The sequence below is a fragment of the Citrus clementina genome, unplaced genomic scaffold (genome assembly GCF_000493195.1).
Source record: "Citrus clementina cultivar Clemenules unplaced genomic scaffold, Citrus_clementina_v1.0 scaffold_5, whole genome shotgun sequence".
Taxonomy (NCBI): Eukaryota; Viridiplantae; Streptophyta; class Magnoliopsida; order Sapindales; family Rutaceae; genus Citrus; species Citrus x clementina.
In genome coordinates, this window is record NW_006262201.1 from 33,567,528 (window position 1) to 33,572,781 (window position 5,254).

General features: G+C 31.9%; 1 non-coding gene across 1 annotated transcript; it reads left to right on the forward strand.

Annotated features, from left to right (window-relative positions):
- Positions 1–332: 332 nt before the first annotated feature.
- LOC112098705 lies at positions 333–439 on the forward strand. The gene has a single exon (XR_002905814.1). It is a non-coding gene; the product is annotated as a small nucleolar RNA R71 (small nucleolar RNA).
- The last annotated feature ends 4,815 nt before the right edge of the window (positions 440–5,254 follow it).

Genomic DNA, 5,254 nt, shown 5'->3' on the forward strand with positions numbered 1-5,254 from the left:
ATTTTTTTGAATCTTAAAAAAAATTAATTATATTAATTAATAAATAGATACAGAAAATCGGGGCCTTCCTAAATACGGGGCCTTAGGCAACTGCCTAGTTTGCCTAGTATTAAAGCCGCCACTAATATAACCCCTTTCTAGAAACTTGAGATGATTTTTCTCTTTGATTTGAAAAATCCCACTGTTGAGAATTCTCATAAAGTGAATTAAAGAAATCCCATGCAGCCCCTTCATGTAGATTCAAAAATCTCCCACCATTCATTGACTCTACTGTATGACGATTTGACATAGTTAAACCATTATAAAAGCACTGTATAAGTCTCCATTTCTCAAAACTATGGTGGGGATACTTGAGGAGTAAATCATTGAATCTTTCCCAACACTCAAAAAATTGCTCACCCTCTCTCTCATAAAAATCACTTATCTCTCTCCTAAGGGCATTTGTTTTAGACATAGGAAAAAACTTGGTGAGGAACTTATTACTCAATTCATCCCACGTAGTAATAGACCCAACAGAAAGTGAATTCAACCAAGCTTTCGCTTTGTCTTTTAATGAGAAAGGGAACATACGAACCCTAATTGACTCATCATTCAAATTTTGAAAACAAAATGTAGAGCATATGTCAAGAAATTCCTTAATGTGCAAATATGGATCTTCTCTCTCTAACCCATGGAAAGATGGTAAAAGTTGAATGACAGAGGGCCTGAGTTCAAAGTGTGTTGCTGTGGTTTGTGGCAACACAATACACGATGGTTGGTTGGCTGCAAGTGGTGAAAAATATTCTCTAAGGGTTTTCTCTGTTTGCACTAGTGGAAGTATTGGCAATAGTCTATTTGGGTCATCCATCATTTCTAAAGAACTAGTTTGACTACTATCAATTTTCGACTCTCTTTTAACCAAACGATTTGTTGAATCACGTTCCCAAACACTCATAAACTAACTAGACAAGGAAAGAAAGAAAAATAAAATAAATTAAACCAACAATAATGAGAATAAACAAAACAGAAAAATAAAAGAAATCAAACAATCAAACAATGAATTTAAAGACAAATAAAAGTTTTTTTTGTGTTTTTTTAATTAAAAAAATAAAAGACAACTTAAATTATAACTAGTGGAAGAATCAAATCAACCTAGATTAAACTGACTTTCTGGCACAATCCCCGGCAACGGCGCCAAAAACTTGTTGTGAAAATTTTAATATACTCGCAAGTGCACGAATCTAGAAATAGAATAGTGGTAACGAGGTCGATCCCACAGAGATTGTTATAAATTGAAAAGTCTAATTTAAATCTAAAATTAATATCAATTCTAACCTAGTTGACCAAATTGAGTTTCTAAGAAAATTAAACCAATTAAACTAAGAAAGCAATTAAAATAAAGGAGAATTCAATAAGATAAGAATTACTAAGGTTTCAGAATCCACCACTATTCAACTAGTAATTATCAAATTATTAATTAATCCATAATTTTAGAGTGACAATTCGAAATCAATCTATGTCATCTCATGGATATAACAATTAAGCCCAAGTAATTAAATCTAATATAGGTTCTTTTTCTGCTTAATAATATGACATCTAAGCATCCCATGTAAACATATTGAATAACAAAGAGTCAAAGTTTTCATAAGCACTCTATGTAAACAATTTAATGAAAGACATAAAATCAAAGATAATCATGTATAAACTTTATAGATCCAAGCATAGAATTAATCGAATATTAATCCTAACAATCAATAATGCATGACAGAATTGATGAAAAGATTTTAATAACATTCAATTAATCATGTGAAATAAAAATCATAATCATCAAAGAACATATATAGGGAATTAATTAAATAAAAAGAGATAATTATTTCATTGAATAGGATTTCATCCTTAACCTCAATATAAGAAAATTAGCTAAAAATACTTAAATTGAGAGTAACATAAGAAATAAAATCACTCATGGAAGCCGAACTGCTGCTGCCGCTGCTCTCTGTTCAAAGCCGAATTCTCCTCCTCTGTTTCCGTCCACCCTTTAATTCAAAAGCAAAACTCCCTTTTATATTGCTTGGCCACCGAATCCTATTATGATTCTAATAACTAAACCAACTCTTACAAGCTAAAGCCCTAAACTTGCCACGTAATTGAAAACAATAAAAGTCAAAAGCTATTGATTTCCTTCCTTTATTCTACTTTGACTTTCCGGCTTAATTAAAAGCTTTGTTTTATGTGCTGCCCACTTTAGCTTTAACCCGCTTCTTTGTTTGCACGAGCATGGAGAATTCAATTTATTGGCTTCAGTTTCTTCGAATAGAATTTCTTGCACATCTCCTTAATTACTTCCACAAATTGATTTGATTACTTCCACAAATTGATTTGATCTTCAATGCTGTCCAATTATTATTTTTTACGTACTTTTCATCGACAATCTCCAATTAATTCCCTATACAATAAAATAATTCAATTAATTAAAAATAACAAATAAAAATAACTAGCAATTATATAATTAAGGGTAAAATATGTATATAAATTATGCTCATCACCAAATTTAGGCAATATTTACCCAAAGTGAGCGGGTGGCTAAGTACAGGCAAACATGAGAATATCATCAAGAGCAAGATTATTCTCATAATTAATTTTGCTTTGTTGCTTCATATCAACAACACATTATTACAATAAGGTCAAATTTGAATCATTAATGAAGACATAATGTCACAGTTGGATTCAAATTCAACTGCCCGTGTGGAATCTCATGTTTTAACTGAAATGTGGGATCTCAAATTAGAAAATACCTAGATTTATGTATATGTATATGTATATGTATATGTATATGTATATGTATATGTGGAGATAATATATAACATTTTTATTTTATTTTTAGGATTTAATTTTGATAAGTAAACTTTTGTTTTTGTTTTTGTTTTTTTTTTTAGTTTTTGCAAGTTTAGATTTCAATAGAGCAGAGATTTGGAGAAGGAGATAGGGGTTTGGATTAATCAAAATTTTAATTTTATTTCGAGAAGTAATTCTTTTGTTTTTTGTTTTCTGCAATTATTGGGTTAAATTGTAATAGTCTCAGACCTCGGCTATGATCGTATTCGTGTCCAGGTCCAGTTGAAATAACAATTTACATGTTTATCTACTCAATCAAGATCTACGTCCAATGCATGGCCATTGCCCAAGGTAGACTTGCTCCCTATTGCTATAAGAGGTATATCTCAGATAATTACTCAGTCAATAATTAGTACTTGGGATTTGGGACTATTAATAGCTTTGATTCAATGTGTATCGGTTTATAGATAATGAGCTTTTAAATAGATTTTAATAGAATACCAAAAGTTAGTTCTAAAAATCTAATGTTACTAATCTTAATAAGAGTTTTTGTTTTTGGAAAGGGAAAGCATTGATTGTTTTTTGGGAAATAGTAAATGAAAGCAAAGAAGTAACGTTCAAAATCATTATTATAGCATAAAAATATATCTTATATTTATGGCAAAGATTATTAAATAAGAGAGATAATTATGAATAAGAGTAATGATAGGGTAAAGCCTAAAAATTAGGCTTTTTTTACTGTTCAAAAAATATAAGTAACTTAATTTTTTTGAATCTTAAAAAAATTAATTATATTAATTAATAAATAGATACCGAAAATCGGGGCCTTCCTAAATATGGGGCCTTAGGCAACTGTCTAGTTCGCCTAGTATTAAAGCAGCCACTGGTCGGCTCGGCTCGGGGCTACTTTCCTCCTTGTCCCGTTCTCCCTCAAGCCACCCTGCTTCACCGGAGCCGCGGCTTTCGCCAGAGCCCGATGCTCGCCCACCGTTGTCCCCACTGGGCTCGTGGCCAGAAGGTGATGGAGTGACTACTAATGGTGGGAATCTCAAAGTTTCCTTACTTTGAGAGGGGCCTACATCACTGGGGAAATCTGGGGATCGAGGGGAGTTTCTCTTAATAAACAATGTTTTGCATTTAATGTTTGCTTCTATAATTTCCAAAAAACAAATTTGGTTTGCTCTTGCCAAAAAGCAAAAAGCAAAAACCAATGGCTACTGCCTTATGACTAGCTATTTATGACTTTGACTCAAGTGACATTAGGATCCCATTTGCCTTCTTGCAATCGTCGTAACTTTTGAAGGCGAGGGATTCGAGGTGTGCAGATTGTCTTCTCTGGGAAATTCTTATTTTATTTTCAATTTGAAATTAAAATGACATATATATATATATATATATATATTTTGAAAGAAAGAAGAAACTTTCTACCATTCAACCAAATGACAGTACACATCTGTAAAAACAATATTTTTTAGGTCTTTGGTTCCAAAACACATGGTTACGTTCATTATTATGGCTTTTTTAATATTTTTGGTGAAAGGAGGAGGAGACATTCACCACACAAAAAGTTGAAATTCAAAATTAAAATAAGGATTCAATTTCCACGCACAAGTATGAAATAAAAATAAAAAAAATCACCCATTTGATTATTATTATTTACTTTTTTATAATTGTTTATTGTTGTTAGTCTACCATCATCAGTTCAATTCATCATCCTATTAAACAAAGACAAAGCATCATCTAAATTCTCATTCATAAGTACATGTACTGCTGAATCTTTTTGTTTTTATTTTTGGCTTTCAGATCCATTATATGAGCTATTTAGTTTTGACATTTCTCTTTTAATATTATGGACTCCTTACTCTGATGATGGGTTTGCATGTCTAGCTACTAGAACTGTTTGCTTGATTCTTTGAAGTGTCTTCCTCTGCTGGGTCAAGCATCATTCACCACGTGCGACTTACATCCTCCATTAGTTACGTGTTATATAATTTTCTACGAGTCAGGAATGTCTTAATTCTTTGGTTAAGTTTATTGCTATTTTGTTGCTGTTAATTGGCTTATATGTAGGACCAGCAAAGGGGAAACGGGGGAGGAAAGTTTGGGAAGACACATCAGCTTCGGAAGTCGTCAAATATAAATGATGATGCCGTAAGCCTTAGCTCTTTTTCTTTAATATTATTACTTTCTGAGGAATTTTTCAGAAAACATATCTGAAAAGCTATGTTCTGCAATGAAAGTTTCATGATTTTGGATTCCACTTAACAGCAAAGAGATTATCTGAAGTAATTGTTAGCATATCCTTTTCGGTCATAAAAATTAAAATGAGAGCTTTGTTTTTAACTTAAAAAAAAAAAGTCTTTCAACATAAACACTCCCATCTCCTTTTTGGTCATACATCTTTTTCTTATTCAGGTCACCGGAAGATCTCAGAGGCGCA